This window comes from Odocoileus virginianus, chromosome 1 (assembly GCF_023699985.2).
Source record: "Odocoileus virginianus isolate 20LAN1187 ecotype Illinois chromosome 1, Ovbor_1.2, whole genome shotgun sequence".
Classification (NCBI taxonomy): Eukaryota; Metazoa; Chordata; class Mammalia; order Artiodactyla; family Cervidae; genus Odocoileus; species Odocoileus virginianus.
This window is the reverse complement of record NC_069674.1, coordinates 42,451,999-42,462,453: the sequence shown is the minus strand read 5'-3', so window position 1 is coordinate 42,462,453 and position 10,455 is coordinate 42,451,999. Positions and strand designations below refer to the sequence as shown.

Sequence of the window (10,455 nt, the reverse complement as noted above, 5' to 3'; positions counted from 1 at the left end):
CTTACCGCTCAGGAATCCTCTGAACACTCAAGGCCATTGTGGCCTAGGCAGTTAAGTGGCTTTCCCAGGAACCCAGGTATCCTATCTCACCTGCGTTCCCCGCCCCCCACTCCAGACCTAACCCTCTTTTTCTCCTACACCAAGCTCAAGCACCACCAGCTAGAGTGAAGGTCAAAGCTAACAAACTGCTACGTGGTCCGCCAGCTCTGAGGGTTCTCTCCTAGCTCAGGGAGTTGTTAAATGTTGTTCATGAAAGGGCATTTCTGAACATTTTATTCCAAGGACACAGTCAAGCCAAAAGATGATTTGGGTGGGTAAAGGTGAGGGAAAGAACACGTACAGCATAAAAAGCGCAGTTTCTTGGAGACTTGTCAGGAACTGGAGTGGGGAAAGCGGGGGTGTAATTAAAAGTAAAATCTAGACGGGAAAAGGCGGCTGTACAGCACACAAGCAATGGAGGAGAAAAGTGGGCACAACTGTTCTAAGCGGCTTCAAAATGAATCCTGGCGGAGCCCTGCAGGGAGGCTCAGGCCACGGGTGGATACTCAGTGGCTCCCAGGAGGTGCAGAGGGCGGGGGAAGCGCCAAGCTGGAGCCGTAGAGCCAGCACTCCCCGCCGCTCTGCTTGCACTTCTTGATGGCCCACGTACTCCCGGGTTCTCCCCAGATCTTCCCCTCACCCTCTCCCAGCTCTCCGACTCCTCCCCCGCCGCCTCAGCTCTCCCACCTAGCTCGCTAGGCGTCCCCGGTCCCGCTCCGCGCTCTGCGAGCTCCCTGCGCGCAGCCCCTAGCGGTGGGTCTTGCGAGGGCGGCCTCTGCGCGCCTCCCTCCCTTCTCCCTCTCTCACTCCCTCCTCCCCGTGCTCCCCAGCCCTGCGCGATCCAGCTTGGGGAGGCGGGGAAGCTGCCCGAGCGCGACCGCAGCTGCAGTCACCCTGCAAGCCGCCAGCCGGAGGCACGGTCCCTAGGCCCTAGAGCCCGGGGAGGCCCCCGGGGACTCGGCACTGCTGGCGAGAGCTGCGAGGCCCGCCCCTGCCAGGCGCGGAGGGCGCGGAGGTGAGTCTTTCGGGGAGAGCGCTAGACGCGGCGGCGGCTGCAGAGTTGGGGGTCAAGACGCGGTCGGTGCCAAGCGCTGCATGCCTCTTTCCCAGAATTCTGCGGCGTCCGCTCTGAGCTTCTGGGGTTCCTGATCGCCTGGTACCTTGAGGCAGGGAGTGGAGAGGGAGTCTGTTCCACGGATTCCGTCCCCTACTTCCCCGAGCTCCCAGAAAGTCCTGGGGTTGGTTGGGCCCAAGAGAAAGGAGGCCAGGAGAGACACTGTCCCAGGTAGGATGTGGCCCAAGGGAACGAAGGGAAAGGACGGAGAGGTTACCTTAGCCTGCCTGATACTCTTCTAGACACTTTAGGTTCATGCAGCGTATTTCACTGAAGATCCGGCAGCGCTGCTTTACGAACGTGTATATCTTTCTAGTAGTCATTTTGTTTATTACCCAATGATGTGGCCGTGGTGTGTTTAGGCCATTATGTGTTAGAAAGTAATTGGCCTCTTCTTTGAGTGACCTAAATTATCTAAGCCCTGTATTCATCCACAGCCAAAACTTGTTGAAAATTATGGCCTAAAAATCTCGCTCTTAAAATAGAGCAGAGAGATAAAGAGAATTTTTGTCGAGAGATTTCCAATTATTATCTTCCTTACTGCCTTGGAGAAGGATTGGTGTCAGGTTTTGCTCCTCAGGCAGTGCATTTTTTAGATAGAAAAACTTATTCCAGGTCATGGTTAATTATCACTCATCACCTTGAAAGTGGGAGAAGTAGAATTTCAACTCCTGCCCCACCCCCACTCTCTTGACTTTGACTGGATTCTAGTCCTGCTAACAACCCCCGCGCTGGGAACATTTTTAGTTCTCTGCAAACCACATCCCCGCCACACCCACACACTTTTTTCACCTATATTATTTCTTCGTCGTGTTGATCTCCATTTATTTATTTTTTCTTTCTCTAAGTCTCTATTGTTTTTTAGTAGCTGTCTCTGTTTCTCTTCAGAAGAAAAATACCCATCCTAGAGATTTTGCAGGATATTTAGAAACATAATTTGAAAGGCTAGTTTCTTTGTCTTAGCTAGTCAGACTGGGGGTGGGGATGTTTGAGGGGGTAGGGGATGGAGAGGTGTTGAGGGAGTGAGACAATATCAGTAATGATGAATTGAGCAAATTGTTCAGAAAGGAAATGAAAGGCTATATATCCAGGTCACCTTTTATTATCTAGTGACATGGAAAACAGACTTATAGTGAGTGAGCATAATTATATTTTAGTACTGCAGTTTCAGTGAAGAACACAGGGCATCGGGGAGATGCATTTATTCTGTGTTCAGTCAGTAACCATGACATTGACTTAACTATGACATTGATATATCACCCCCTTTGGGCCTGTGGGCTTGCTGCCTTCATCAGCAAAATGAGGGGTCTTATCTGAGACCTATTACATCTCTTTTGTCCATGACATTTTTGGATGCATTTGACAAGGAAGAATATTTACCGTGTTCTTATGTACTATGTGTCGGAGACTGTGGAGGGAGTGATGGACAAGACAAACATGGTTCTACCCTCAGGGAGCTGATTTTCCGGCCAGGAAAATAGTAATGAGTAAAGAATAATTCCATAAGAAAGGAAACTTAACAGGGGCTCAAGACAAAACAAAATTGGAGTGAATCATTTTACTGAAGAGGTATGATAGCCTGATAGGATGGGAAAGTGATTGGTCCTTTCTACTTCAAGACAAGGGTCCTGAGACCAGAACACAGGGAGGAACAGTCATACAGGATGATATTGAAGAGTTATACTGGGCTAGCTAGTCCATTCAGAGCCTTCAGGTCAGGTTCATTTAGGTCAGAAAGGTGTGTGAGTGAGGGCTGAGTTGTGTCCAACTCTGTGGCCCCATGGACTATAGCCTGTCAGGCTCCTCTGTCCATGGCATTTTCCAGGCAAGAATAGTGGAGTGGATTGCCATTTTCTTCTCCAGGGGATCTCCCTGACCCAGGGATTGAACCCATGTCTGCTGAATTGGCAGGCAGATTCTTTACCACTACCACCGCCACCTGGGAAACCTGTAGGTCAGGAAGGTGACTGTAGTTCAAAATGCATCACGAGGCCATTGATTTTTAAGGAGGTGAAAGATATCATCTGATCTACATTTTAAGACAATCTTAGCTGCTACCTGGAGAATGGTTTGGAAAGAAGCGAAGAAATAAGAGAGACCCATTAGAAAATGTCTGCAGAGTTCAGGTGAAAGATGAGAGAGACTTGGATTAAGCTGGTGTCATTGGAGAGAGATTTTTAAGAAATACTTTGGAAAACAGAAGTTGGTGTTGGGTTTTACGTTAGGGGTGAGAGAAAGCAAGGACCTGAAGTTCACTTCTAGGTTTCTGGCTTGACCAAATGATGGGTTGTGTGTGCTTAGTTGCTCGGTGTTGTCTGACTCTTTGCAACCCCATGGACTGTAACCTGCCAGGCTCCTCTGCCCATGGGGTTTTCCAGGCAAGGATACTAGAGTGGGTAGCCATTCCCTCTCTAGGGGATTTTCCTGACCCAGGGATCAAACCCACATATCCTGCTTTGCAGGAGGATTCTTTACCACCTCAGCTACCAGGGAACCCCAAATGGTGGGTAATGATATCATTTACTGAGAGGAGAAAATTTGGATGAATGTGAATAGATCTGAGTATGAAAAGCTGTTTTATTTTGAACCTGTTGAGATGTCTCTGAGGAGATCATAACAAAAGCTGCTTGGAAGGAGAAAAGGGATGGTGTCCAGGTCAGAAATGGACAGACTGTCCTTTGATAGGTGAGATTGATAATGGTGAATTTAAGGTGAGCTGAGTTTTCAGATTTTTCTTTAGTAGCTTTCACCAACTTGAGTACAGATAACAGTAAAAATGGATAGCTGGGTTCTTCCACAACTAGAGAATTGCCAAGTGGATGTGATGGAAAGGAACTATAACGGAATACCACTGCTTGGGTAGCTTAAACCACAGACATTTATTTCTCACAGTTCTGGAGGCTGGCAAGTCCCAGATCAAGACACCGGAAGATTCAGTCTGGTAGGGGCCCACTTCCTGGTTCATAGACTTCTCTCTGTGACCTCATATGGCAGATGGGAAAAGAGAGCTCTCTGGGCTCTATTTTATCCTGTTGATAAGGGTTCCACCCTTGTGACCTAATCCCCTCCCAAAGGCTGTGCATACTAACACTCTCGCATTGGGAGTTAGGATTTCAACATATAAATAGTTTGGGTAGGGTACTAAACATTTAGTGTGTAATAAGAGTCCATCTTTTTAAGTGAGTAATGATAAATACACACTGTGAAATCTAGGATGGATAAAGAAACCAGTAGAGTGAGAATATAGTAAACAGATTAGATTTCTCTTCCTATCTGGAATTATCAGTATGAGTATTTGACTAAATTATTGGAAGGCCAAGAGATAGTGCTTGGAGATATCTGAGGTGAGGTGGAGGCAAAGATTCATTGCCTTAGATGAAGGGAATGAAGCCATGAGATTGAACGATTCATCCATTTGAATGATGAAGTGGTGGACATGACAACTGCTGGGGTAGAGAGGAACACTGTTAGTATTGGGGGCCAAAGTCACTAGTAATAATGAATAAGCCGGAAATCAGTAGATGATAGCAGTGAGCATAGGGAGAGGATGTTTAATTTTGCCATGAGCTTCAAAGGAGCTTGGGGTTTGCAGGACAGAAGAAGAAAGGTTCAGTGTAGCCTGCAAAGTAAAAAATATACCACCCTCATTGCCTGGTCCCAGAGGATTACCTTTTCTTGGTAACACATCCAAATTAGCAGGCTTTGAAAGTCATCAAGATCTCTGAGAACAACAGTCCTCTCAGAGTTATTATCATCCAACAATTAATGTTCTAGATGTTTGTGAAACAAATGTGGTTCTGTTTTATAAAATTAATATAGCACAACAGCTGCCATTCAGCCAGAGGAATATCAAGGAAACTCCACTAAATTGAAAATCTTAGGAGGTGATGTATCTGAGTGTAATAGAATTCTCTTAGCTTGATAATATACTTCAGATGGAAGCAGTGACAAATTTCTTCTTCTTGGGCTCTAAAATCTCTGGATGGTGACCGCAGCCAGAAATTAGAAGACAATTGCTTCTTGGAAGGAAAGCTATGACAAACCTAGACAGTGTGTTGAAAAGCAAAGACATCACCTTGCCAACAAAAGTCTGTATAGTCAAGGCTGTGGTTTTTCCAGTAATCATGTATCTATGTGAGAGTTGGACCATAAAGAAGGCTGAGCACCGAGAATTGATGCTCTTGAACTGTGGTGCTAGAGAAGACTCTTGAGAGTCCCTTGGATAGTAAGATCAAACCAGTCAATCCTAAAGGAAATCAACCCTGAATACTCATTGGAAGGACTGATGCTGAAGCTCCAATACTTTGGCTACCTGATGTGAACAACTGACTTCCTGGAAAAAGAGCCTGATGCTGGGAAAGATTGAAGGCAGAAGGAGAAGAGGACGACAGAGGATGAGATGGTTGGGTGGCATCACCAATTCAATGGACATGAACTTGGCCAACCTCCAGGAGGTGATGAGGGAAAGGGAAGCCTGGTGTGCTGCAGTCCATGGGGGTCGCAAAGAGTCGGACATTACTTGGCAACTAAACAACAACAACATACTTCAGGGATTAAATGCATACATCAAGTCAAAGGTCCACTCAGGAAAACTGTGACCTTGAAATTTCAAGGAACCTATGTACTACTTAAATCATACTGTTAAATAAAGCTCACAAATTTGAAGTGTCATAGTGTTAAATATAAGCTAGCAATTCCCATTATTATATAGCTATTAGTCTTAGAAACAAAAGAATTTTAGGTTAGAAAGGACTGTAGAGTCAAGTACAACTTTTTTGTTTTAACAAAGGAAACTGAAATTCATAATAACAAGATGATTTCAGAAGCCTAGGCCTATTCTTTCTCCTTGACACCACATAAACAAAACTTTCTATAAATGCCATAGTCTTCTCATTTATTTAGCCGGTATCACCTGTAATTAAGATCAAAAGAAAAGGTAGAGAAACTCTAGAGCCGTGCTAGTCCAAGTCTGGCCGATGAACTAGGACCATGTGTATCACCTAGGGGCTTGGGAGAAAGGCAGGCTCTCAAGTCTCCTCCAGACGTAGAGAATCAGAATGTGCATTGCAGCAAGATCCTCAGGTGATCCTGCCCACATTAAAGCTTGATAATCGGTCCACCTGGAAACCCTTTGTCTGCTCAGGTCAGTGGAATCTATGATGCCTGAAGAATTGAGGAGAGAAGCCCCTAGTCAGACAGAAGAGACACTCTTACTGGAACACTCTGAAATTTGAATATTATGAAATAACAGGAACAAAGTATGCTGTGCGGTGGGATGACACATTTTAAGGAATGGCACAGTCCTTTCCAAAAAATGAAGAGAGGAAATTGCAAAATAGTGAGTGGACCTTCTGAGACAGCTGAGAGCCTGCAAGGGAAAGGGCTGCATTCTCCAGCTTCCAGCATCCAGGGGCCGCTGTTAGTCTCTTGCTAGGGTTACTTTTATTGGAGAAGGAAATGGCAACCCACTCCAGTATTCTTGCCTGGAGAATCCCAGGGATGGGGGAGCCTGGTGGACTGCCGTCTATGGGGTCGCACAGAGTCAGACACCAAGTGACTTAGCAGCAGCAGAGTTACTTTTCATTATTACAAACAACAATGTGAAAAGAAATGTAACTGAGCATCAAAAAGCCGTATCTGTTATCTCCAAATACCCAAATGAGTATTTGGGTATTGAATCCTGCCTCAATTGAATCCTGCCTCCTTTAGTATAGTCGTTGTCAATCTTGGCTGCGAATTAAAGCACCTGAGGATATCGTTTAAAATCCTGATGAAAAAAATCTCTTAAAAAATTCAGGCTGAAACTTAGACTAATTAAATAAAAATCTGGGGTTCAGGGGTGGTAGTGACTGGGTATCACTATGTGGTAAAGCTCCTCAGGTCACTGGAGGGTGCAGCTGGAGTTGAGAACCACAGCTTTAGAAGGTGGTTCTCCATTGTGGAAAAGGCAGCTCTGACTGAGATTCTGCCTCTCCACTTAAGCCAAGTAATAGGTGCCTCTATTATACCCATATAGTATTGAGCAGAATCAGCAAAAGTCAGGCCACAATCTGCTGTGTGAAAGCCAGTGGGGTGTTTAGGACATTGCAGGAACAAGGATTTTTTTTTTAAAGAAGCATATACTAGTTTAAAAAAAAAAGAGGCATATGCTCTCAGCAAGTTTTTATTAAAATTTGAGTAATAACAGTTATTGCTGGTGGGAATGTTCTAAAACTGGATTATTGTGATGGTTACATAACTATAAATATACTGAAAATCATTAATTTATACATTTTAAATGGGTAGATTTCATAATATGTAAATTACACCTCCATTAAGCTTTTTTTTAGTTGCTATATATGCTTCAATATTTATAATTTCATCATATTGTTTAGAAGACCAAGAAGCCAGTACTTGTTTAGTGTCACTGAAGTGTTAATACCTAGCTGAATGCCTAATGGGTCAGGCTCAATAAGACACTGGATAGAGGAATGGTTGGGGATGGATGGTGAGTATCCTTATGACCTTTGGCTGTAGACAGATTTCTAAATTGATGTCAAAAATAAATAAGTAAATAAATTGATGTCAATCATCAGAGATCCCTACAGTTCACAGCACCCAGTGGACACTGAAAGGGAAAATGGGTTTGTGTAGAGGCTAGAGTGCTAGGCCTTTCATAGAAGATTATTTATTTGTAAGTTGCTACAACATAGGAAAACTTGTATTTGCTAGCCAGTAAACATAGATGTGGGCTTCTCTGGTGGCTCAGTCAGTAAAGAATCTGCCTGTAATTCAGGAGACCCAGGTTTCATCCCTGAGTCGGAAAGATCCCCTGGAGAAGGAAATGGCAACCCACTCCACTCTTCTTGCCTGGAAAATCCCATGAACAGAGGAGCTTGGCGGTCTCCAGCCCATGGGGTCACAAGAGTTGGAAACGATTTAGTGACTAATCCACCACCACCAAACATAGGTGTCCTTATCTCAAAGTATAATCTGCCACAAGTTATAAAATGGAGAGATTATATCAGCCATGATCTACCCTGCTATTCCCAGCTTCATTTGGGAATATGACATACCCCCTTGTAATTCAGTTTGCATTGCTATGAGAGTCCAGGTATACACAAGATTCCTGACTCTGCTTGATGTAACAGGCTTTCTTATAAGGTGGATGGAAGGATGTATATAGCATCTTCTATGGCCTAAACATAGAGGAAAAGTGGGTGGGTGGGGAGGTCTTAGACAGATGTTGTTGCTTTAATTCATTGAAGAAGATCCTAAAATATTTTTATCAACTCAAGTTGTTGGGCAATACATTTTTAAAGTTGAGTTTCTAGACTAACCTAAATTTAACCAGCAAGTTTTTTTGTTTAAAATGTTCCTACCATGAATTAGACTGCTTTCTTACCCTAGAAATTTCAACATAATAAACATATAAAGCTCTGTTTTGGTGATTTAGGACCTAGAAATATCATAAAATCATACCCATATAAAGGTGTATATTGAATACATACTGAGCCTAGGAAATATTTTGGGAGTTACTTGTAATTTTTAATCTCACTAAAATTCAGGTTCTTTGAAAAGTCTGGAAGGCGTGGAGTTAAGCTTTTGCTATAGTGCTATTATATTTCTTTTCTGAAAATTCTTCAGTTGGTTCTAGAAAACATGAACACAAAAAGACACTCAGATCCAAGTATGAAATATTAATGAATCATTTGTAATTACCATAGTTTATAAACAGAATTTCAAAGAATAAATCTGCATAGTTTTAATAAAATTACCATTTCATAATTTTGAGAGAATGAGTTTTAAATGAGGATGCATACAAATTACCCAAGAGTTTCAGCTGAAAGAATTTAATAATCTAAGTGGATTTTAATATTCAAATGGTGAATAGTGGTTGGACTGCATTACATTAGGGCAGTTATTCTCAAACTTTGATGTGCATCAAAACCACCTGAGGACTTTTTATAACAGATTGCTGCGCTCCACCCCCAGGGTTTCTGATTTAGGAGGTCTGGGATAGTGCCTAAGAATTCACATTTCTAACCAGTTCCCAGTACTGCTGATGCTGCTGGTTCAGGGACCATACTTGGACATCTGCTGTGTTAAGAAATCACATTCTGATTTTTCAAGCAGAATTGTTGCTTCTGGGCTTGTTTAAAGGACTTACAAATTTCTTCCAAAAAATGAAAGCCTAAAAAAAAAGACCCCACCTCTTCCCTCAAATAAATTTTTTGTTGTTATAAATATTTGAAAGTGAAACTGAAAATTGCTCGGTAGTGTCCGACTCTTTGAGACCCCGTGGACTATACAGTCCATTGAATTCTCCAGGCCAGAATACTGGAGTGGGTAGCCTTTCCCTTCTCCAGAGGATCTTCCCAACTCAGGGATCGAACCCAGGTCTCCCACATTACAGGTGGATTTTTTTTTTTTTTTTTTTTGCAGGTGGATTCTTTACCAGCTGAACCACAAGGGAAGCCCATAAACAGTTGGGTTTTATGTTTATTTAAATACTGAGAGACTGCAGAGTTTATCTTTTTTCAACCCAAAGATCATGATAGTAAAATCTCTAGTTACATAAAATTAGATGGGGATATTTGATATATCATCTGAGGGTTAAGCAGACATCTCCAGCAGCAGGGAACTTGTCCAGGGTGCTTTCCCCCTTCTCCCCAGAAAGGTTTTCTCTCCAAAAGGTTTAAGGAGCACTTTTATATAAGAGTTTCCAGTAAAATAAAAAGGAGGGGAGAGGATCTATGTAGGACTGCCAGCTCACACAACTTTCATCACTATCCTTTCATGAAAAACAGATATTTTGACCCCTAAAGTTAGTTAAGATATACTCTCAGAGGAAAGGACAATTTGGCAAATTGAATAATTTTATGAAGAACTCCCAACTGTATCCATATACTTTTTAATTGCTGTTGACCAGTGATAGCTTCATATTTGGGAGCCAGTGCCCTAGTGCTTTGAAGGTAAGGTCACAGAAAGCCAAATTTAATTTTGGGTCCTTGAGGTTTTAAGTCAGAATGAACCTGTAGTATACCTCCCTTGAAACATTCTGTGTAATTTTGAGATTATTTTGCAGGTACAATTCATATATATAGAATGCTTTGAGGTAAGGAGACACTATTTGACACTTTTCTCTCGCTGATTTTCTAGAATAATTATGCTCTGGTCATACTATCTAATTCTTAATTATATGCTAATATGAGTTTGTTTTTCTTTTTCTTGCTTTTTAATCCAAGTATATCCTGTCTTTTCTTAAATGGAATATAAACTTAAGTGTAAACACTGTGCTTCTCTTCTTTATCTCTTCTGTG

The 10,455-nt window shown here is 42.7% G+C and overlaps 1 protein-coding gene across 1 annotated transcript in view; it reads left to right on the top strand.

Moving 5' to 3' along the window:
• Positions 1–635: 635 nt before the first annotated feature.
• STEAP2 (STEAP2 metalloreductase) overlaps positions 636–10,455 on the top strand; it is a 28,437-nt gene continuing 18,617 nt past the window's right edge. The window contains exon 1 of the mRNA XM_020915004.2: positions 636–1,054. The gene's annotated coding sequence lies outside the window, so the exon portion shown is untranslated. The remainder of the gene's footprint in view (positions 1,055–10,455) is intronic.